Here is a 26072-nt window from a genome sequence, read left to right as displayed (position 1 = left end):
TATATATATATATATATATATATATATATATATATATATATATATATATATATATATATATACATATAAACAGTCAGCTATATACATATACACAGTAATATACATATACACAGTAATATATGTCTACAGATATCTAGATAGAGATACATATACACATATACTTATGGATATCTACATATATATTGACAGTAATATGTATATCAGAATAGATATGCATGCACATATAGTCATAGATATCTACAGATATATCTACATACATAGGCATATCTGTACACATAAGATGTGCATACATATATAGCTATATATATATATATATATATATATATATATATATATATATATATATATATATATAAACATACAAAGAGATGTACGCATGGCCATATATATGTTGTACTATACAGATGTGTATACAGACGTATGCATGAATAAACATGTGTATGTACATGTAGACATATATCAACCTATTATATGCATATATCCATGTTCCTGTCATGTGTAAGCCTCACGGTTGTGTATACTCTCCCAGATGTACCTCACCATATGTATCTGCTATGTGTACATTATGTTAAAACAAGATATGTGATGCAACAGTCATATTGATAACAAGCACTACACAATTGTGGTAGTAAAGGCAATTGTTCAATACTAATCAATATGTGTATTGACAGATATATTGGAAGAACAACAGCTGTCTTCACAGTGGTCATGGCGTAGGGGTTATGTGTTGTAACTTTAGTGTACAGGGTCCTGGGTTCAGGACCTGCAAGGGCTTTTCATTTTGTTGTTGGGCAGAACAAGAGCTATCAGATACAGAGTGATTAAGGCACTTTTAAGCTGTTGTAAGCGGGTTTGTGCTGGTTTGCGTGGAGGTAAGCACTGCTAACTTCCGGTTGCAGTTTCTTATACTCATTTACCTTCTAAACTGCTTAACCTGTGTAGGCATTGGTTACCCCCACACAAACAAGCGTAAACCCACTTACTGCTGCTTAAAAGTGCTTACATTTGCTTACCCCCATGCTAATTTCATTAAAAGAAAAGAAAAAAAGGGTTGATAGGCAAACGGTGAAAAAGGAGCACAGAGAGGGAAAGACAGTGGGGAAAATAGCTAGGTATGTGCAGGAGGGTGTAGGGAAGGTCTGTAGTTGCCCATTTCCTCTACAGCAACAGCTGTGCATATACATTGAATTTGGAGGTAGGTTTCGACACTCAAACCCCTGAGAGAGGGGTGAGGCCAATAATAATATGTTGTGATGCCAGTTAGACCAGATTACATGTGTCCAGTGGACATGTGTATGAAATGGACAGCTATATATGGGGAGATATTTTTTTTTTGGGAACAAAATGCCATTTTTTTCAGGTGAGAGTGGGATGTTAGGGAGGGATATTAGGTATATTTGGGGAGGTAGGTTGGGTAGGTTAACAGATAAGACAAACAAGACACATACAGGAGCAGTATATGATGGGGAGGGGTTTTTGGAAATTGGAAGCCCATGAGCCCCCTAGTGGAAACAGTGGGACTGAGATCCTCACCCATGGGCTGTCATCACTGCACCTTCACAGCCCCAAAGGTGGCTGTGCTGAGGGCTAAGCCAAAAAGCCAGGCCAACCCTCTAGTCATGACATGCGGCCCTTGAGCTGGTGTAAAAGGTCTACAAACTGCTGATCGAGCTCTCTATGCACCATGACCCAGACCTGGCAATGAGTGACAGCTTTCTGTCCATGCCCACTCCCAGGGGGAGGCAAGCCCCATCCCCTGAGGCAGTTCCACCAGAAGATGGTGCAGGACCAACAGATGAGGAGGCCCTGGGTTGGGCCCCAGACATGCTGGTGCCTGGTGCCACGGCCAGCTGAGGTGGGACAGGTGGGTCCGCTGGGACCCGCATTCCCATATGTGCTATGGTGTTAATGGTGTATCAACATAAGTGGGTTAGTAATAGTCAACACATTCCAGGGTTAGGTATAACAACATGCATAGATATTCCCATTAACCCAGACACCAGATACGGAACAGTTGCATAGCAACCAGAACACATGCATACATGGGACCACAGTGACAATAACAACAGCTTGCAGGTACATTGATGGCAGCATGCCACCAATGTTGCAGTATTTCAACTTAGCACATGCATACTAACATATTTAAATAATTATCAACCAATATAACAGTGGATTCATCACATACCAGTTGAGGTGGGTATGTAGTGTATTGTTGGAGATGTGGTGGTGGGGGGAAATATGTCAATTAACAACTAGTATATTCCTGTTGTTTCATTACTTTCCTAGTCAGTGCTGTTATCTGTACCTTAAAAGTATTACTACACTACCCTATTCCCTTAATTTGGACAGTGATATGGCTGTCATCATCTTTATACATGAACTGGTTTTACCTGCAGTATACACCTCTTACCTGGTATACCTGTGGAGGAAATGTTTGTTAACACTAACTAACTGTTTCTACACATACTCCCAGATTCCAGGTTGATGCTGTGCACATACCTGTCCATCTCTTTTTGCACAGACTCTGGCCATGTCTTGACCACATGCAGGTGAATAAGGAACTATCTAGACTATTGCCCTCTTCAGCCTTTACTGACTTACAACACTCTTATACAGGATTTCCTACACAGTTATATTATGTAGCTCAGTGTGGGTGACAGTGATCAGCGATACCTTACTATTCAGAGCAACTGCAACACTCACAATTCCATACAATACCAGAGTAAACTGTACCAGTACAGGGTTTTAAGCTTTTATTTCTTGGCACAGTGTTTGTATCCAATGTACCTGTGGGAGCAATGTTTATTAGCACTACTTGACTGTTGCCACACAAAGTACCAGATTTCACATTAGTATTATGCACATACATCTCACTCTGTTACTGTACACACTCTGGTCACTGCTTGATAACATGGGGGTGTAGATAGGACATACTTGACTTTTTACTCTCATAACAGTTTTGGGAGTTGCTAGAGTGACAGGTTTGTTCTCATAAATGTGTGACAATCAGTTGTATTTCCTGTTTTCTGCCTATACATCTGGGAGCATCTTACTGACTTCTCAGGGGGACAGGGGCACAGGCAGCAGATATGGGCCCATATACTGGACATTTTGGACTTATCTGTACAGTTGTGGGGTATGGTTCTGTATGCAGCCTACTTCCACTCCCAGGTTTCAGACCATGGCTGTGTCTGCTAAAACTAAAACATTGTCCATCACAGTTGTGTGTGCTACATAGATATTGCTGTATATCTCCTATCTGCTTTCTGTCTTATAATTCTCCTGTGGTTCTACATTCTGACCTTGTATTACAACACTCTTATACAGGATTTCCTAGACAGTTATATTATGTAGCACAGTGTGGATGACAGTTATGAGTAATACCTTATTATTCAGAGCAACTGCATCACTCACAATGCCATGCAATACCAAAGTAAACAGTGCCAGTACAGGGTATCATTCTTTTATTTCTGGGCACAGTGTTCATCTCTGACAGACTTGTGGGTGCATTGTTTGTTAGCACTACCTGAATATTGCCATACACAGTACCAGATTCCACATTACTATTATGCACATACATCTCATTCTCTTACTGTACACACTCTGGTCACAGCTTGACAACATGGGGATGTAAGTGGGGCATACGTGATTTATTAGTCTGGTAAGATTTTGGGGAGTTGCTAGTGTGCCAGCTTTGTTCTCATAGATGTGTGACAATAAGTTGTATTTCCTGTTTGCTACCTATACATCTGGGATCATTCCACTGATTTCCCAGGTGGAGAGGGAAACAGGCAGCAGATATGGGCCAATTTACTGGACATTCTGGACAGTTGTGGGGTATGATTCTGTCTGCAGACTACTACCACTCCCAGGATTTGAACCATGGCTGTGTGTACTAAAATACAACAGTTCACTTTTCAGTTGCTATTTGGATTTTATCTGCCTTTTCACTGTTTTCTATGTGTCTCTCAGTTGTATTAAGTGACCTGTTGCGATTACACCAGTCATATACAAACATTCTTAGGCATTTGATTTATGTTGCACAGTGTAGGTAACAGTGCTTAATACAACAGTACTATTAAGTAATTGCAAATCTACATTACCATATGATACCAGAGTATACACACGCAGTCCAGCAGTTAGACCTTTATTGTCATGCTATTATGCTCTTATTTACATACAAACTATATGAGACTGTTCCTGCCATATTCTCCGGTGTATGCAGTACTTGCCTTAAACAATACAGGTTTTATACTGGCAATTAATTTACTAATACTTTTAGATTTATTTCCTATGACAGTACAGGCAAGAGTATTACTAACCTGTCTCATGTTTCAACCTCTCCAGGTGACAGCCATGGGCCTCCTGGTTTGCGGCATGCTCATTTGCCACTATGAAGGACATAAGAGGAATATTTAGCCATACCTATTCATAATATACATGAGCTGGCAATTATTAAACAGGTAGTGTAATGATACTTGCACACAACTGGGACCTCCCCTGTCGTCCTACCCTCTTGGATGCACTGATCCAAGAGATTCCCCTTTCACCGCTTCAGGTCAGCAGAGTGATGCCTGACTTGCCTACCAGTTCGGTGTATGCCAGTGGCACTGGTGAGGTCACGGCCGAGATGGTCCCAGGCTTCTGTCTTATATTTGGAACCTTGTTACTGGACCTGCAGCAGTCTCTGCTCATGGTCTTTGACAAGGAGTCCTGCCATGACTCTAGACTCCTGGATGCCCCAGCACTGCCCATGGAAGCAAACTCCCTCTCCCCTTTCTGCCATGGTGCTTGCAAGGGAAAGCTACAACCAGTTATGAGATGTATTCTTGCCTGTTGGGTTAAAATAGGGCCGAATTCCCACACTTTGCCATGACTGGCCTATTTTGAAAAGGCTAAGCTATGGGCAAACCTGCTTACCTAAGGTTGGCATTGTTTAAAGGGTTATACCACTGGGCACATTGAGTTAGCTGGCCTACACATTGCTTACACCTCCTAAGCTGGCCTATGCAATGCTTAGCATTGCTTAAAACTGACTTTGTATTATATTTGCTTTTTGGCATTGATTTATTATTCATTACATCTTATATATATGTCTGGTATCCATCATTCATATGAATGTACACTGTATGGGGTCCTTGTGTTTAGTAGGGGACTTCAACACTCTATTACATTTACACCTCACATCTGGCCTTACTTCAGTACTCCAGTTCACATATTTATGTTATGTAGTAAGTTATAGAACATATGACTGTATACTGATTCCTTTCACATGTTCAGTTTGATTTTACTATAATGAGGGTATGTTTGGTGATACCTCACTCTTATGTACTCCTGTGATGGCTTGGTGGTTAACTACTGTGACTATAGTCTATAGGGTCCTGGGTTCAAAACCTGCAAAGCTGTTCATTTTGTTGCTGGGCAGAACAGCGGCTGTTGGATACAGATTAATTAAGGAACTTTTAAGCACTTGTAAGTGGGTTTGAGCAGGTTTGTGCGAGAGTAAGCAATGCTAGCCTCCAGTTAAATATGCTGACATAGAGTTAGCTTCAATATTGCTTAACCTGTGTGCACATTGCTTACCCCCGCACAAATGGGCTTAAACCCACTTACTAGTGCTTACATATGCTTACTCCCACTTACTATTGCCTAATAGTGCTTACACTTGCTTACTAGTGCTTACTCCCACTTACCACTGCACTGATTTAAACAGTAATGTCTAATGGTTTTTGGAAAGGTGGGGGATTTGGAAGCTGTATGGAGTTATCATTCATCACACATTTTACCTTCCATTTGTATCCATGATTCCTGTGTACATATACTGTATAGAGCACATGTGATTATCTGTGGACTTTGCAACATTATGACACTTACATCTCACATCTGCATTTAATGCAGTACTCCAGTTCACAAATATATGTCATTTAGAGGGTTATGCAACTAAAATATTGGTCATAATGTGATTTGACATGGAAAATGGAATGTGCTGCAGTGGGACTCGAACAAGGACTGCCTGCTCGTAAGGCAAATGCTCTGCCCACTACACTATTGCTATACTGCTTTATTTACATATATCTTCCTTGTTACCCTCTTCAGCCATTTAAGCTGCATTAACCATAGCTAAAAGATGGGCAAATCCATGCACCTATGGTTAAATTTAATAAAAATAAAACATGGTATATTTATATTGTGTCTGTACTATTGCTGTTGTACATGTGGGGGGATGTTGCTGGCGGTATGCGGACACCTATGAGCGGTCTCGCTCATTCTTTTGGGCTTCCTGCTGTTCTTCATTACAGGGGTGTATACATTCTGAGACCTCTGCTCTCAGACATGCCCCCTGCACTCTTACATGCTCTGTGTAAGATTAGGAGCTCAGGCAGTGCGCCTTCATTGATATGCATGGCGCGCTGCCGTCCTGCTCCTAAACGGCCACTTCCATGCAGGACTAAGCTAGTCCTGCAAGGAAGATTAGTAAATCCGGGGGGAAATGTATTTGTCCAAACAAAAATGTTATGTATACCTTTAGTGAAATGAAGGAATTCTGTTCATATGAATAACAACAAAAAAAAAATAAGAATTTTTAAAGGCGGTACTGAAATTCTGCAGTTGATATATTCAGAAGGAAAACAAATACATTTGATGGTTACTGATACATTGATCTATTTATTGATGAAAAGTTTGCTGCATGGCAACCTCAGCAAATAGTCATTTTTAGGATGGGCTGTGTCTTGCATATGTCACTTTGGCTGTAAACAACTTTCAAGTGTCCAGTCTAAGCTGCAAGAAATTATTGCCATTAGTATTCACCTTCTATTATACAGAGTTAGCACTGCTGCTACTTACATGATATTGCAATATTATTATTATTATGCAATTAATCAGAAACCAAAGCATTCATGCCAGGCTAAAGAACACTATATGGTTCAAAAACTTTCTCCACTATTCCCATCAATCTATAAGGGGTGTGGTGCCTTTGTATGTAGCAGTTGGAGAAAATGAGGAAATGTTTGAAAATCCCCAGTACATTACCAATAGCATTCTACTTCCCTTAGTAAATGGTACTTCAATGGCCCTTGTTAGCACAATATATAAGTAGTACATTTAAAATGTAATTCTGACTAAAAATGTCTGCAGACTAAGATATGAGTATGTTAATCCAGTACACGTAATGGCATCAGCAGCATGTAGCACTCTTATGGAACTGCAGTATACAAAAAAAGTATAGCAAATGTACACTTATTCAGCAAGTAATCGAAGTATGTATGTGATATGCTGGCATATAGCTCTCTCTCTCTCTCTCTCTCTCTCTCTATATATATATATATATACATGTATGTATACACACACACACACACACACACACACACACACATATCTATATATATATATATATATATATATATATATATATATATATATATATATATATATATATATATATATATATATATATATATATATATATATATAGGTCCATGTCAGATGGACGAAAACCCAGAACACTGATGACCACATCACCGAGACGACATCGCTGACAACATGCATTCCCGACAATGGTGAGTAGTGCAGAATGGGGATTATTCCCATTCCCTCACTGTAGTGCAATATCGGAGTTGGTATATTTAAGTAGGGGGGGGTGTAGGGGGCGCAGCCCTCCTCATGGGTGGTGCAGGGGGGCTTGCCCCCCTGCTAGACACATTTTAATGTGTTTTTTGAATGTATTACCGGAACAGGAATGTATTCCATTCCGTGATACATTGACTTACCATTGTCAGGGATGCATGTTGCCGGAGATGTCGTCTCGGCGATGTGGTCGTTGGTGATCTGGGTTTTCGTCCATCTGACATGGACCCATATATATATATATATATATATATATATATATATATATATATATATATATATATATATATATATATATATATATATATATATATATATATATATATATATATACACACACCTATACCTAATATATATATATATATATATATATATATATATATATATATATATATATATATATATATATATATATCATAAAATCATAAGAGGTTACTAGGCTAATGGCCCTGGGGTCCTTACAAGCCAAACCAAGAGTTTGTCTCCAAAAAGAAACCTCAGTCAGCACCTGCTGTCCCTGTCAGTGAAGGACACAGTTGGAACCTCTGGTACAAATTTGTGGTATCCCATGTACTCAGCAAGGTTGCACCTGAAGAGGGTCAGTGTTTGTATGGGAAGTCCACTCCAAAGATGGGGGAGCCTCTGGGAGACAAACCTGTCTCTCCAGCACGTTTTGTTGATGTCACATGTTAGATTCAGGCCTTTCGAGCGGGTAATGCTCGAGGAGTTAGACTTACAGATATGAAGCATGTCTAGTAGGGGAGGGTCCGGGATTAACTTGTAGGCGAGACATAGATCACCTATGAGCAACCGCTATGATTCTGAGTACAGTGATAGTGATTTGAGCCTGTCTGCATAGGACAGGTGCTGGAGGCCATGGATTTCTGTGACCTTTCCAGTTGGTGTAGATGTTTGGAGAGGTACATACCAAATGCAATGTTATACTCAATTATTGGTCTAATGAGAGAAGAGTACAGAGAGGTAATAAGCTCATTTTTCTGGATGCAATCCCTTTACGTATGAGATGAACCAAGTAAAAGGCTTTTCTGACCACTGCTGTTACATGATGGTTGCATTTGAGATTGTTACCAACCTAAGTACCCGGGTCTGTCACCACAGGTTGTGTGTTTAGGCGAGTGCCATTGATGTGTATTCAGTAGGGGCCATGTTTCTGCCAAATGGTATGATGATACATTTTTTTGTGTTTAGCTTAAGGCCATTACTTGGGGCATCAGTCATTAGGTGCTGTATGACCCTCTAACAGTATGTTAATATAATTTGGGGAGTCAATGACAGCACCCAACTTACAGTTGTCTGCAAACTTGGTCAGCCACAGGCCTCTTGTCTTTGCCTGGACCTCTGAGAAGTAGATACCAAACAGTAGTTTCTAGGGACAGATCAACTAGTGACAGGTCTGCTATCGGAGGAGGTGCTTATTTTGACCTATGGTGTATATGTGTTTATATATATATATATATATATATATATATATATATATATATATAAAATGTCACCACTGAACGCATACTTAGGGCATTGCTATTAATGTGGTAGTTAGCAGGAACATTGCTCTTACCAGAAAGGGTAATAATACATTTTTTGTGTATTGAGTTTAAGTCCATGACTTTGGCACCACTCATTTGTTTGTGTAAGACCCTCTTGTAGGATGTTGACATTATTTGGAGATTCTGTGACTGCTCCCAGTTTGCCATCATCAGCAAACTTTGTCAGCCACAGACCTTTAGTTTTTGCTTTTACTTCAGAAAAATAGATTCCAAACAGTAGGGGTCCCAGGAATGATCCCTGTGGAATACTACTGCTGTTGGAGGTGGATTCTCATATTCTGACTATATGTGTTCTATCAGTGAGTCAGTTAGTGACTCATCTAATGATAGAAGGGTTGATACCTAGCCTAGCTGGGTGAGTTTGTCAATGACACCTGAGTGGGGGATAGTGTTGAATGCCTTTACTGTCTGCTTAGGCTGTATGCACAGATTTCCTCTCGTTTAGGGTCTTGGTGAATGTCTCGAAGAAGTCCACCCGGTTTTCAGGCATAATCGACCTTTGACAAATCCAAACTGAGTAGGGCCAAGTGTTAGGAGATTACCTATATCTTTGTTAATAAGGTCCATGATGATTCACACTGTGGCCTTGCTGATAAGGCTAGTCAGGCTGATAGGTCTATAGTTCCTGGGGTCAATGGAAGCAGCACCCTTGTGTAAGGGAATAACAGTGGCCATTTTCCATTCAGCTGAGAAGAAGCGGGTGCTTATACTATGACAGAAAATAGTACCTGATGGTGTTGCTAATTCCTGTTGGAGCCCATTTAGGATGCAGCCAGGGATGTTATTAGGTCCCATAGATGCTGTGTTTTTGGCCTTAAAGAGGGCATTACATAGAACATATATATGTGTATATACATATATATATATATATATATATATATATATATATATATATATATATATGTAAAATTATTTTTAGGTTCATAGGTGTATACTAGGCAATAACCACTAGGGCCATTATAAGCCTATCTGTGCATCCCAAATATCCCCCACAAGTTATATGTTCTCGACGTTTATATTCAGGTGCTATTGTTGGTTATGACATGATTTACTGACTGCTGCTGTCCATCAGAGGCACATACTCTAGACCAGGAGTGAATTATCGATTTCCCATCCAATGGTCCAAGTTATTCTTAAATAAGGTTGGGGGGACAAACATTACCTGTAAACTGGCTTTGAAACCTGCATCAGCTGTTCTATTTCTCTGTCTCACTGCATAGGTTCATAGGTGTGTACTAGGCTAATGGCCCTGAAGCCTTTACAAGCCTTGCCCATAGGATTACCCTGGCATTGTGCCACACAACCTTAGTTCCTAGTGCTTCTGTCAAGTAGACCCACTGGAGTGATCCCCAGGGTGAATTTTCTATTTCCCATCCAGTCATCAAGATTTCTCTTGAAGAGGGCCAGTGAGGTGCTCTGCTTGACATGTATGGGAAGTCTATTCCATAGCATGGGCAGTGTCTGGGTTATGAACCTGTCCCTCCAGCATGTTCTGTTGATTGTGGTAATTAGGTTGAGGTCTCTGGAGCATGTGGTGCTGAGGGACTAGGATTTCTTTAGATGTAACATTTCCAACAGAGCTGGGTCACACATGGTTTTGTAAGTCAAGCAAAGATCGCCTCTATGTAGGTGATATGAGATAGAGAATAGTTGGAGTTTTTTGAGTCTGTCCATATAGGACAAGTGTTTAAGGCCTAGGATACTCTTTGTGAGGTACTTTTGCAGCCTCTCCAGTTGTTGCAGGTGTCTAATGAGGTACATGCCAAATGAGGCATTGTGGTCAATGATTGGCCTAATGAGGGAAGAGTAGAGGGAGACAATGACCTCTTTCTTCCTGGATGCAAAACCCTTAGTAATGAGATGTGCCACATAGAAGGGCTTTCTGAATACAATGGTAATGTGGTGGTCAAAAGAGAGGTTGCTGTCAACCTGTGTTCCAAGATCTCTTATAATGTCTTCTGTGTTCAGTGGACTACCATCAAAGTGATAATTTAAGGGAACCGGGTTTTTCCCAAGGGGTGTGATGACACATTTTTTTGGCATTGAGCTTAAGGCCATGGTTCTGATACCAGTCGTTGGTCTCACTGAGGCCTTTCGGTAGGATATCAACATCACTTGGGGAGTTAATAATAGCTCCGATCTTGCAATCATCTGCGAACTTTGTCAGCCAGAGTCCCTTTGTGTTAGCCTGGACTTCAGAGAAGTAGATATCACCAGGAGAGGACCCAGGATCGAACCCTGTGGGACTCCACTCATGACTGGTCAGCAGTCTGACTTGGAGTCAGCTACTTTCATACTGTGAGTTATATCTGTGAGCCAGTTTGCAACCCACCTAGTGATATAGGGTTGATGCCTAGCTTAGTGAGTTTTTCTATGCTTCCTGAGTGGGGAATGGTATCAAAGGCCTTGGCCAGATCAAGGTAGGCTGTATGAACCATCTTGCCTTCATCCACAGTTCTGCTGACTGACTCAAAGAAGTCGACCAAGTTGAGCAGGCATGATCTACCTTTCACAAAACCAACCTGTGTTGGATCCAGAGTTTGGAGATTCCATATATCCTTGTTTATTAGGTCCATGATTATGTGTTCCATAGCTTTGCATATCAGACTCTTCAGGCTAATGGGGTGATAATTCCAGGGGTCTGTATTCACTCCTTCTTTGTGGAGAGGGATGATTGTAGCAGTGCACCATTTGGTAGAGACAAAGCCTAAGGTGAGGCTACGATTGAACAGGATACACAGGTGATGTGCCAGTTCACTTTGTAGTTCATGTAGAACACAGCCAGGGTTATTGACAGGTCCCATCGAGGCTGTATTCTTGGCCTTGGACAGTGCTGTTTTAACCTATGCAGCAGTAATACTGGGTGTGTGGCAATCTGCTGGTATTGTGATTGGTGCTTTGGTGGTGGGGGGTAAAGTTAGCACTGAATCTGTTGGGCAGTATATTGGCAATATCTGTTGGCTCGGTATAGGAGGTACCATTGTGCAGTAGCTCAGAGCAAATCTGGGAATTGCTGTGGAGATTCTTTACATAACTATAGAAAGCCTTGTGGATGTCTTTACTATCTGCTGCAATTCTATTTTCATAGCTAGCTTTAGAGGATTCAATGAGGGATCTCAACCTTTTGTTGAGGCTGATAAGGGAGTTTTTTCAGTCTTGGGACTTCACCTTATTCCGCATCAGTTTCTTCCTTATGTTGTAGAGTTTGTTTATGGCAGGGGACCACCAGATTGGCTTCCTTTTTTTGAGGAGACCATTTTGGTTCTATTGGGTATGGCGAGGTCCATACATTTGTGTGTTTGTACAGTGCATTGGTGTATGATTCGGTGGTCATGCAACTATTCTCCATTTGCATGGGTGCTGTGAAGTTAGCCACCTCTGTTTTTAGGAGCCCAATGTTAGCTTTGGAGGAGTTTTCATGATGGTTACCTTTATGGGGGAGGAGTGGGTGAGATGTGGATTTCCAAGGTGATTAGTTTGTGGTCGGATCTAACCAGGGAGTAGTTGACTATTGCTGTATTGCAACGGTCGCCCATGCTAGTAATGACTAGGTCAAGGATGTTGCTACCTCTAGTGTGGGTAAGAATGAGCTCGTCCAGGGATTGGAATTAATGAATTCCAGAAAGCATTGGGGCAAGTGTATTGGTACATGAGTAGTTTTCTCAGTTAATGGAGGGGTAGTTGAAGTCACCCAGTATGACAGTGTTAAGTTGGGCCCTAATATTCTCCAGGGTGCTTAGGAACCTGGAGTTTAAGTCTTGAGAGATGGTTGGGGACCTATAGCAGGCTACAACCTGAATCGCTATCTTACACAATGTTAGTTGTACCTGAAGTATCTCAGATGCATTATATTGGGCTACCAGTCTGGAGGTGTGCACATCCTTTATGAATATGGAAACACCACCGCCTATGGAGCTTCGGTCCAAGTTCTGGAGCCAAAAGGTGTGGAATGAGTTATAGCCTGGTTTTGCTGGGGTGCTTTCTGCTGCCTTGAAACAGGTCTCTGTTACAGCACAAATGTCCATGTTCTCCATTTTAAGGAGTGCTTCAAGTGAGTGCATTTTGAGATTTAGACTTCTAGCATTGAGCAGCATGACTCTTAGATTGCACTTACATTTTATGTAAATACATAGCAATATATATTATTTTGATATATAAGAAATATGTATTGTTATATATAACAATATATATTACATAGATGTATAAGAACCTGAGCACTTATTACTTACTGTACAACTCTGACCTTCTTTCCTCTTTGTCCAATATCCACTCAGTTAGGCGCTCCCTTCTCTACTTCTGCAGATCGTCATACTTGTGATGACATTGACTGCTATGCAGGGGATCCATGTCACAGAGATGATGCAATTCCTTAGATCCTGCCAAGTAATAATTGTCATTCAGTTGCTGGAGGTACATCTCTTGCTGCAGGTAGAGGAGTATTTTGCGGTCTTTTAAAGACCAGCATGGGTCACAGCTCTGGGCTTTAACATATTGCATTTCCATAAGTCCAGGGTCAGGATGAGATGTAGAAGTATGAAACTGAGACCACTAGGATGTGAAGCACACCCACTGAGCTGTGGCATCATTATGTCTAGCCCTTCACATCCAGCAAAGGCATGAACTGCATTCAGAAAGGCATACAAATGCATGTAGGAAATCCACATGCACCACCATTGCACAATTAACCTGAGGTCCACGTGGTAGTGATGCACGTGCATGCACAAAGTACTGCTCGCTCACAGCAATAATTAAACAGCTACCCCAATGGAAGCATTTACACATACATGCCTTGATGTGATTCATAGAGCTAAACACCATAATGCTTAATCTGCAAAGAAAATCATAAATATAATTATGGAAGCTACTGTTTCTAATAATAAGGTATCTCAAAAAAGGATACATTTAACTGTGAAGCATGCAGCTTCTGTAAATATGTAGCACATACAGCTCATTAATATAGCCCTTAGAAAAGCACAACTTTCTAAATGACAGTTTGCTTTTTTTTTATTTGTGTTTTTAGTTACATTGTGTTGCTATTTTATTCTGGTTGCAAGGCCTTCTGTGTGAGTAAAAAACACAAGGAGGGTTTGAACAACATTTATAAGCACATTTTTAATATGAGAAAAAAATATATTAAATGTTTTATTTAAGCACATACAGGAGTATGTCATGTACAAAAGGTTTTAGGTTTGTTTGGTAGATCATCAGGCAGAGGACATTAGAGATGGAAATATGTCGGGAATTAATTGGAGTATAAAGAGTACAGGCGGCAACTATCATTAAATGCATGAGTCCATCAGGTTTGGACAAGACAGCTTTTAATTAAGTTCTCAAAAGGCAACAATTCATCTGCAAGCATAGCTAATTTCTTAGTTTCATAGTTTCATAGTTTAGTACTAGGCTATCTGCCCTGGGGCATTTGCAAGCCTAGCCCTAGAGATGTGGCTTTCGCCACCCCATGTAGTGGTACTAAGGTGTATAGAATAAATTTAGAATACTGTGCCTTTGTCTAGTAGTGACACATTGAAGACCCCCTTACTTATTAAAATTAATTTACTGTGCCTCTGTCAAGTAGCGACACAGGGGTGACCCCGGGGTAAACCTACGATCTCCCATCCACTCGTCAAGATTTCTCTTGAAGAGAGTCAGTGAGGGGCTCTGCCTAACATGGACTGGGATTTTGTTCCAGAGTATGGGAAGCCTCTGAGTTATGAATCTGTCCCTCCAGCATGTTCTATTCATGTTTGTACTGAGGTTTAAATCTTTGGCTCTCGTGGTTCTTATGGATTTGGATTTTTTGAGGTGGAGCATGTCCATCAATTCCTGGTTGGACATGGCCTTGTCCGTCAGGCACAGATCACCTCTGAGCAGGTGGTATGCTACTGAATAGAGCTGGAGTTTCTTTAGCCTGGCAGCATATGACATATGTTGGAGACCCTTGATCCTCTTGGTGAGGTACTTCTGGGGTCTCTCCAGCTGTTGTAAGTGCCGGGTGAGGTACATACCAAATGGGGCATTGTACTCAATCATGGACCTGATAAGGGAGGAGTACAGGGGCACGATGACCTCCTTTGATCTGGATGTGAACCCCTTCATGATAAGGTGGGCAAGGTAGAAAGTCTTTCTAACCACTTTGGCAACGTGGGTGTCAAATGAGAGGTCACTATCAACTTGGGTCCCCAGGTCTCTGATTACTTTTTCGGTACTCAGTGGGTTACTGTCTATGTGATAATTTGTGGGTAATTTGTTTTTCCCAAAGAGGATGACTATACATTTCTTGGCATTCAGTTTAAGGTCATGATTCTGGCACCAGTTGTCTGTTTCGGTGAGGCCTTTCTGTAGGATGTATGTGTCAGCTGGTGTATTGACTATGGCACCTAGTTTGCAGTCATCTGTGAACTTTGTCAGCCACAACCCTCCCATGTTTGCTTTCACATCTGAGAAGTAAATGCCGAACAAGAGGGGTCCCAGGACAGAGCCCTGTGGGACACCACTTGTGACTGGCTTTGAGTCTGACATGGCTCCCGCAATCTTGACTTTATGGGTTCTGTTCTTTAGCCAGTTTGCAACCCATCTTGTGACATATGGATTTACATTTAAGCTGTTTAGCTTATCTATGATCCCCGAGTGGGGTATTGTGTCGAAGGCTTTAGCCAAGTCCAGGTAGGCTGTATGGACTGCCTTGCCCTCATCAATGGCTCTAGTGACTGTTTCGAAAAAGTCAACCAGGTTCAAAAGGCAAGATATGCCCTTTACAAAGCCGAACTGGGTGGGATCAAGTGTCTGTAGGTCCCCAATGTCGTTGTTTATGAGTTCCATAATAATTCTTTCCATAGCTTTGCAAACCAGGCTGGTCAAGCTTATGGGGCGGTAGTTCCCAGGGTCTGTAGTGGAGCCTCCCTTGTGGAGTGGGACCACTGTTGCTGTACGCCAGTGTTCAGGTACATATCCTGTAGTAAGGCTAAGGTTAAATAACATTTTTATATGCGGGTTTAGCTCCTCTTGGAGTTCACGTATCACGCAGCCGGGGATACCATCAGGTCCCATAGATGCTGTGTTTTTTGCTTTGCTGAGGGCGGTTCTCACCTGGACATCAGAGATAACAGGGAGGTTGCATTCAGCTGGGATGAGTATTTCTTCTTTTGGAGATGAGGGAGGGGATAAATTTGCACTGAACCTGTCTGCCAGAATGTTGGCAATATCTGTGGGTTCGGTAAATTTTTTGTCGTTGTGTACTAACTCTGAGCATATCTGAGGGTTTCCGCCCAGGTTTCTAACATAACTGAAGAATGCCTTGTGGTTATCTTTAGTGTCCTTGGCGATTTTTCTCTCAAAGTTGGCCTTGGATGTTTTTATGAGAGAACATAGCTTTCTACTAGTGCTGATCAGAGATGCCTTCCCTTTATGGGATTTTGCTCTGTCTTGCAGTAGCTTCCTTCTTTTGTTATACAATTTGTTTACGGCTGGGGTCCACCAGACAGGACGCTTTCCTTTGGTGGAGAGGGTCTTGGTTTTATTTGGGATTGCACGATCCATGCATTCTTGGAGATGTCCGTAGAATGCATTTATGTAGGATTCAGCATTGTGGGATGTGGTTTCCATTGGCCCTGTGGACTTAAATGATACCATCTCAGTCTTGAGAAGTGTAAAGTCGGCTTTTGAGAAGTTTCTCACTGTAGTCTTTTGTGCTGGGGGTGGAGGTGGTAAATGTATATCCAGGGTGATTAGTTTGTGGTCAGATCTCACCAGTGAGGGGAATACTTCCGGTGTGGAGCATTTTGTTCCCATAGTTGTGATGATCAGGTCTAGTATATTATCCCCCCTTGTGGGAGAGGTGACTAGCTGTTCCATTGCATTTGAGTTTATGAATTCCAGGAACCTTTAGGCTAAGGTATTAGGGCTAGAATAGTGCACCCAGTCTATGTTAGGGTAGTTGAAGTCTCCCAATATGATGGTATTTGGTGAGACATTCATATCTTCCAATGTCTTCAGGAAGTCTGAGTGGGGTTCTTGAGATTGGGAGGGTGGTCTGTAACATGCAACCAGCTGTATAGCAGTTTTGCCTACGGTTAGCTGCACCTGGATGGTCTCCGATGCTTCATGAGTTGCTACTAACCTGGAGGTGTGGGTATCCTTGATGAATATGGACACTCCCCCTCCCTTTGTGGTTCGGCCTGGGTTTTGGGGCCGAAAAGCATGATATGAGGTAAAGCCTGGTAGTGCTGGGTTGCTCTTAGGAGCCTTGAACCAGGTCTCGGTTACAGTGCAGATATCGATGTTCTCCATATTGAGGAGTGCTTCGAGAGCCTGCATCTTGAGATTTAGACTTCTGGCATTGAGCAGCATTACCCTTAATTTTTTTCCATTTTTGTTTTCTAAAGAGGTGGGTTCGTCTTTTGAGCCTTGCCTAAAAAAGGCACTATGGGGGTGGCAAGAGCCTTAGCCAATATCCGGAAGCCCAGTGGTGACAGGTGCAAGCCGTCCCTTGCGAAGCAGTGTGGCTTGTCCAGCATGTCATCCCAGGCAGACAGACATTGGATCCCCCTAGAATGACACCAGTAATTGAGCCAATTATTAAAGCTGATCATCTTGTCTTTGTATTGTGGCATCATTCTTGGTGAGGGCAGGATGCTGCTCAGGGTCAGGGTCATACCAGCCTGGGCTACATAATCAGAGAGCTCCTCTATGTCTCTTTTCATGTAGTCCAAGGAGGTACGTCTCAGGTCATTCACGGCGGCATGGACAATGACAGAGTCATATTTGTACGTGCTTTTGAATGACCTGAGTGCGTGTGTTATATGGCGGATCCTAGCCCCCGATAGGCAGCTTACCATTACCCTCTCCTTGCTCAGCCTGGTAAGTGGGACGTCAGTGTGTCTGACTATAGAGTCACCTATCACTAGTGTATTAGGCATAGTGTTTGGCCTTAAGGGCTGTGATTTATTGACACACCAATTTATTGAAGTATGTGTTGCATGTGTTATGTTTTGAGGTGGTGGATTTTTGGGTGTCTGCTTTGGGAGCCTCTGTTGTTTTGGTAAGTTTTTTAATAGCGCCTCCGAGTATGTTTTTGTGTTATTATGTGCTTGATTTGCAGTTGGGGTAAGTCTATGTGTGACTGGGTTTGTTGTGTGTGTGGTTACCTTCTCCTCCTGTCTGGTCTTGCCAGTCTTGAGTTGAGAGAGTTCAGCCTCCAGTTTGGCTATATAGTTGCATCTCTCACATGTATTTGTGTTTGTTGGGAGGAGGAGAGGGTTGTCTGTGTACATGAGACAATTATAGCATTGTCTCAAGATTCCCAGATTAACCAGCTGAACAGGAGAAGATGCTAGCAATCTACCACTTGACATGCCAGAATATTACAAGAGAGTGCTGTGCCTTTAAGGGAAGTGGTTGAGGTGGTAGGTTGATGTAGTGCTACTTGAGTTTGAGAGTGCTTGCTTAGAAGATAAGCTTTGAGAACAAGTGCTATGCTTATAATATAATGAGTAGACTGGTTATTCTAAGAGTAGAGCTTTCTAAGGGAAAATTTGAAGAGCAGACTTGGCGGAGCCAGAAAAAGGTTAACTCTGTTTAACCAGCACTGTGCTATGCGCACAATTGCGCAAAGCCGCGCAAATGCGGATTTTAAACAGGGAACTTCAAAAGAGCTAGAAATGGTCCAAAACAACCAATTACTACAGCTCTTGTGCTGAGGTCACTCCTTCAGGGACAGATAGGCTGCTCAAGGCTCCCCACTCCCACTGGTGAGCAAAGAAGCTTCCTTCTTATCCAAGTAAAGTAATGGACAACACAGGAACTACACCACAGCCCAGAATACAGCAAAGCCTGTAAACTGGTCTAAACTAGTCGAGGAGAGGCGGGAAAACAAGGATTATGTTTTAGTTTTTTTTGTTTTTAGATAGAAAACACCAAGAAATACAGAAGGCAGCAATAAATCAGTTACACAGGCTAGCACACTTTAGTGGGCAGCCTCAATAGTTAAATTAAACAAACAAACAACAGATTTTCGATTAATTTTCGACCAGGTAAAATTTTAAGTGCAGATACTATATAATGCAGCAAGCAGTTAAAAAAACAGTATAAGCTTGTTTAAAATAAGCAAGAGAAGGTATTCCAAGTAAAAAACAGAAAAAATACTTAAATCTGGAAAGTAGTCGCTTTTCTCAGTTCTCTGTATCTAGGACCACTCTGCAGGACCACGTGGAGCTGTCTCTGAGTAGTATAGCCAGAAAAAAAAGCTCTGTGGCAGATTTTAAACAGGGAACTTCAAAAGAGCTAGAAATGGTCCATAACAACCAATTACTACAGCTCTTGTGCTGAGGTCACTCCTTCAGGGACAGATAGGCTGCTAAAGGCTCCCCACTCCCACTGGTGAGCAAAGAAACTTCCTTCTTATCCAAGTAAGGTAATGGACAACACAGGAACTACACCACAGCTCAGAATACAGCAAAGCCTGTAAACTGGTCTAAACTAGTCGAGGAGGCGGGAAAACAAGGATTATTTTTTTGTTTTTTTTGTTTTTAGATAGAAAATACCCAGAAATACAGAAGGCAGCAATAAATCAGTTACACAGGCTAGCACACTTTAGTGGGCAGCCTCAATAGTTAAATTAAACAAACAAACAACAGATTTTAGATTAATTTTCGACCAGGTAAAATTTTAAGTGCAAATACTATATAATGCAGCAAACAGTTAAAAAACAGTATAAGCTTGTTTAAAATAAGCAAGAGAAGGTATTCCAAGTAAAAACAGAAAAAATACTTAAATCTGGAAAGTAGTCACTTTTCTCAGTTCTCTGTAGCTAGTACCACTCTGCAGGACCACGTGGAGCTGTCTCTGAGTAGTATAGCCAGAAAAAAATGCTCTCATCTTCATCCTAACAGATCTGTTTCATATCTTTCTCAAGCCTTTTCTAGCATGTTTTTTATTGCATGTTTTTAATGACTTTTAAACACCAATTTAATATGTTTTTCGTTAATATTTTTGAAGTATTTACTTGTTTATGAATTAGTTAACCTATTGGCTAGAAGTAGTTAGCATGTTATCAAAGGAAATAGTCACATGGTCCAGTGAACCCATCACTGTAGTGCAGAAGAAGCAATGGGGAAAAGAGAATCTCCATTGTTCCTTTTTTTTCCCTTTTTTTCTGTCGACATTGTACAATGGACAGTGCAGAGCTAAAAGGAAAATCAGGTATGTTTCTCTTTATTTTTGATAACGCACCTGGTATTTCTTTTGTTTTGCGCTGTCCCTCAGCATATTCCAATAAAATGTCTGGCTGCTCAATGGTACTTCAGTGACTTGACTAGACTTTATGTGCTCGATTTACAATAGGCACGCTGATTGGGCAGTCCAGTCAGGACGATCGATTTTGAATACAAATGAGCCACCATTGTATAATTATCAGCAAAGTTAATTTGATGGATAAATAGTCTTCATTGCTTGTTTATCTGCAACATAACTTTTTTCTTAAATCTCAGTTATGCAGTATGTAGTATGTGTATATACACATATATATATAAAGAGACGCAAAGACACACACACACACACACACACACACACACACACACACACACACACACACACACACACACAAACACACACACACACATACACACACACACACATGCATGTATATATACATATATAAACAGATATATATTTTGGCTGATCACTGGGGATTGTCAGTGCATGTATCTGTCCCTATTTAGAGAATAACTACATGAGTGAAGTATATATTTGTTGGAGAATTTTCAGGCAATGCGATTACATTAGGGCCACCTTATATACATGCCCCCTCACACACACACACACACACACACACACACACACACACACACACACACACACACACACACACACACACACACACAAACGCACACACAATGGCTTTGTCAAAATATACAAAGTCCCTACTGCTGAACAAAATGGATAAATAAATAAACAAACATACTCGTATATTATATTTTACAGCAGATATTTATTATGTAGGCATAATTCAGAGATAAAGATATAACTAAGTTAATTATTCGAGCCATTTACATGGCCACTGAGGTCAGCTACAACATTTTAGCTATAGCCTGATAGCAGGCAATTTTACATTTAACCATAGTGTTTCCTTTTCTGTGGTCACAACACTGATCTATCAAGCAGATTAGTTGTATTAAGACAACAAATTTCTTTTACATACATTTGCACTTGGAGTTCATGCAGTATATTTCTAGACTCTCTGATGCCTTTTCTTTTTCATTTATTTATTTGTTGGTGTGTTTACTTATTTACTTCTTGACTGGGGTAGAACACTACCGGACCATTTTCAGGTTCAGACTAGGGATGTATGAAGTTACTAATCAGACTGCAAACAGCACATAGGTGTCACAGGAGAATATTATTGTCAGAGACAATATAATTTTTAAATAGTTACTATTTACACAGTTGTCATATTATATCTGTAATATTGTTAAGAGAGAGAGAATATAAGTTTTAAACAGTTACAATTACAGTATACAAGGGATTTTTGTGGATTTATATGATTCTATTGTTGTAGGTTCATCTTGTATTGACAACTAAACGTGGTTTCATCAAACCATATTTCTATCTTGTCACCTCTAAGAAGCTACAGTATAGTCAGTACAAATATGAAATGCAAGGTGATGTTTTTACTGCTACACTTTCCTTTCTTTTATATTGCAGTAGAAACTACATAAAAGATAAAAGCAACAAAATAATTTGCAGTTATCCTACATTAACCTATTACCAAATAGCAGTTTAGCTAGCTATTCTGGCATCTGAGGCCATCATCTGATCTCTCCCACCCCACACCTAAGCTTTAAAGATAACATGCAAAGGTTTTTACCACCCTTTTTTATAATTATGCCCTCAACTTGAAAGGTGGACTTTTTTATTCTGAAATGTGCATTTTTTACTTTAGTTATTTCAGATTACCTATATTTATTAAGTTTAATAAACTGCTGTTTCTGTTTCTATTTACCGTATGCTGAGCACCTGTCCAATTACTTGATTCCATGCTATCCAGCCCCACCTTCTGATGATGTATTAGAAGGGGGAGAAACAGTTCTGAAGTGGGTTGGTATGATATCTGTAGTCTGCAGCAGATTTCATTACAAAGTAAAGAGAATGTAGCATAGTCAGTCACTCAGTCAGATAATAAATAAAAAACTAATAAATGCAGCTATATTCATGTAAAAGGTAACAACAGTAAGATAGAATAGGATAAGATCATAGTAAGATGTACAGAGATTAGCATACAGTGTAATAAAACAGATGTAAAACTAATAAATCATTGTCTACCAATGGATTTTACGGGAAAAATGTATTGATATCTGAATCATCTCAATGACAGATCTGCTCTACAGGGGATATGTATATCATCCCACAGGGAATTACTGCTGAAAAGAATACATTTGGAGTAATTTGCACATCTGTGAAAATGTAGATGTAATAAAGTGATCATTCCATAGTAGACAACTGATACACATCTCTACAGTGTGATTCAGCGTGTGGTATTCTAAAGTGTCTAACAGCTTTGAATTTGATAAATCCACAGAGGAGCACTTCATCCTGCCTTCTGTCCAAATCTCTCAGCTGTCCCTAGTTTTGCTCTGTGCCTCCTAAAAGTTTTGAATTTCTATTGCATCACTAAGAACTGCAGTCAGCCAGTCATGCTTGTTATTGTTCAGAAAATGCATGTTGATGCAAAACTTGTTGTTCTATTATCTTTTCAACTGAATCAGACCCAAGAATTCAATGAACTGTATGTGGGCTTCACGTGAAGCTTACACAGAGTTTACATGTTTGCATGACGAGCAGAAGTGCTAATAGCATATGCATGCTGTGCACCTCACTTATATGAATGCAAGCAATGTTTTTTAGACAGCAACAGTGTTACTGGCCAGGAGGCTGTGCAGAGGATCATGAACGCAGAAAGAACATGCATATAAGTTTGCCTACGGGCAAATCTGATCTACAAGTTTGTGTGGACAGCCGCGATGATTACCAGGGGTGAAAATACTGCAACAGTTGGAGTATTAACACATTATAGACCATTGTACTCAGTGCAATGTACACTACAACAAGTATTTACAGACTGAAATAATAGATCACCCACCTGGAAGGTGGTTACACCGAAGCACTAGAGTGGAAATAAAAGTTTTGTACGTGCCTCTTTGTTTGGTCCATTGGGTGATTGTCGTTTTCATTTGTGGTGGAGAAGAAGTAGTAGTCGTATATATTGAAATAATAGATCAGCCTGGGAAATACAATCTAACATAAATACACAAGGCAAGGAATGTGTGTTGATTAAATTTGCCACAGACATAAATGACAGAGGAAGCAGGCATTTACAATATAGCAATGTACCCAAGACAGGATATGTCAAGTTATGTACACTTCCAGGACAAGTCAGTAGCAAAACATGAAGTGTTTATGTAGATAGCACAGTACGTACTGCTGTTTGCAACTTCTGTGCAATTATATGTATATCATCACACAAGATAGTATATATGTGATTGTCACACAAGGTTATATATCAATATAGATGAATGGTTGTGATATAAACATCACATTACAACCATGTCTGCCATAAGAGCAAGTATATCTGTTAGTCCCTAGCATTGTTTGCTGATAATGACAGGTTACAGAACTGTCCACAAGGCTGTACTTATGAGGAGTGGTATGTGGATACTGTGTGATACTGAAGTATAATATTGGGTGGTCCCAGGACTTTCTACAGGGATTTCAATGACATCAGCAGTCTCAGCCTGTATCCCTCTTAATCTGGTTATATTAAAATGTCACTTTTAAGATGTATGGATAAATTTGCTCACAATGCACTGATGTGCTGTGTTCTACTCAAAGCTCACTTTTAAGTTCACATGTTACTCGTATACATGCTCAATGCATTACACAGGTCTGTAGCTCCATGCAATTTACTGTATTAATGTCTATTCCATATGTCACTTGTGTGTAGGTGACATGGTAAAGATGCTGATCTATGTAGGTGAAGACAGGTGTAGATACACTCATAGACAGCAGTGGTACAGTTGTTATGTGGACTGTAAAAGACTGTGTACAGTCCCATAGAGGTGGGCTCAAAATATGTCCCTGGATGTATAATGTATACTAAGCTGCGACAGTAAGTCTGTGCAGCACATTCTGTTTATAGTTTGGTGTAAGTACATATGTGGTACCTAAGAGTTGCCATGTGTGTTTATTGCAAGTATATGTAAGAGCTGGCAGTACAAGTCTTATATTGGCCTGGTTTCTCTTGCATTGCAGTAGAATGTATATGTTGAGCAATAATGCATGTCTAAATGATGCTTGCAGTATCAGCAGCGTCTTGAAATTAAGAAAGGCAAAATTATAAATTCAAGGCCATAGTGTCTGTAGGACCAACTGAAAGGGTTCTCCAGTGAGTAAGTTTCATGACAATTATTGACAGGCAACATAAACTTTGAATTTTTAAATCATTAAACAGACATATGGTTTAATATATACCTGGTTGAATATTATTTATAAGAAGGCCTGAGCATTTAAATGTATATATTTGGTTTATTAATTTGATGTGTGAGATGGATTTATTTTAATATTGTGTACATTTAATGGAAATTGAGCAAGTTTTAAATACGAGTGTGCTTGGTAGTGTTCTACATGTTTTTATGTAATAAGTTTCATTCTGCAAAAACTGTTTGAAAATATCCCTTTTGGGAAAAAGAAGGGGAAAAATGGTTTAGTAATTTGAGGTTTGTAGATGAATTCATTTATTTTACTGTGCATATCAAATAGCAATTTAATGAGTTTAAAAATGAATGGGTTTTGCAGCACTTTGCATTTTCAACATGTAACAACTTTCATTTTGCAAAGGCTGGTTAAAAACATCCCTTGTAGGAAAAGGAAATGAAGGGTTAAATGAAAATTTTTTTTCCAATTAATCAATTAATTACATAATTAGCTGAATTTTAAATGTATATAAGGAGTGTTCATTTGAAGGTTATTTTATCTTGAAAAAGCTCAGCAAAGGGTTGAGCGAAAGCGCTTGATGGGATTGTTGGTGTGAATATTCTACAATAAAGCGAAGGTTTTTTACTCTACTGGCAGCCTTTTATTTTCTACTTGTGTGGAAGAAGGAGAACCAGCATTTGTTTTGGACTTTTTTGCCTCTGGATTTCCAGTGCCACCTTTGTAGCCATGCAGCAATTTGTTTTACTGGCTTTTTATCCTTTCTGGCAGTTTCTTCTTTGTGTTTTGCTCGTGGTCCATGGCGGAAGAAGTGGCACAGAGTACTTTCTCTGACACTCCTCAGTTACTCAGACCGGGAGAAGACAGTACTCCTGTAACCAGGGCGGAGTTTAACAAAGTTCTTGATATGTTAACCCAGTTAACCAGAATGCTCAACAAGAGCGGAGTTGAGCAACCAGCGACCTTGCCAGGTAACCAGCAGCTTGGTTTGGAGCGGAAGAGAAGGCGCATCTCAGCCCACAATGAGCGATCTGGCAGTTGCCCTTCTTTAGGAGCTTGTAGTCAGCAAGGAAGTACGAAGCAAGACGGGAATGACAACAATAAAGACAGCAATGTGCTATTAAACGAAACCGGAACGCAGGAGCAGCGTTTTGATTTCGGAGCATGGGCTGGTCAACAGTTTTGGTTTTGTCAAGGTACTGTTCATTCAAATAATAATAATTTAAGTAGTAACATTGGCATAGAGAAAGATTTTGACATTCTTCGGGACAAACTTTATTCCTTTAAAGCCAACCAATTGGAAATAGATTATCTGAAAGAATGCATTAAAGTGAAAAGAGTACCAAAAGGACTTAGATGCTTCAAGTTTCCCAACAATGTGCAAAAGGACTCTAATTATTA

The sequence above is a fragment of the Protopterus annectens genome, chromosome 2.part0, assembly GCF_019279795.1.
Source record: "Protopterus annectens isolate FY-2018-M chromosome 2.part0, PAN1.0, whole genome shotgun sequence".
Lineage (NCBI taxonomy): Eukaryota > Metazoa > Chordata > Ceratodontiformes > Protopteridae > Protopterus > Protopterus annectens.
This window is presented reverse-complemented; position numbering follows the sequence as displayed.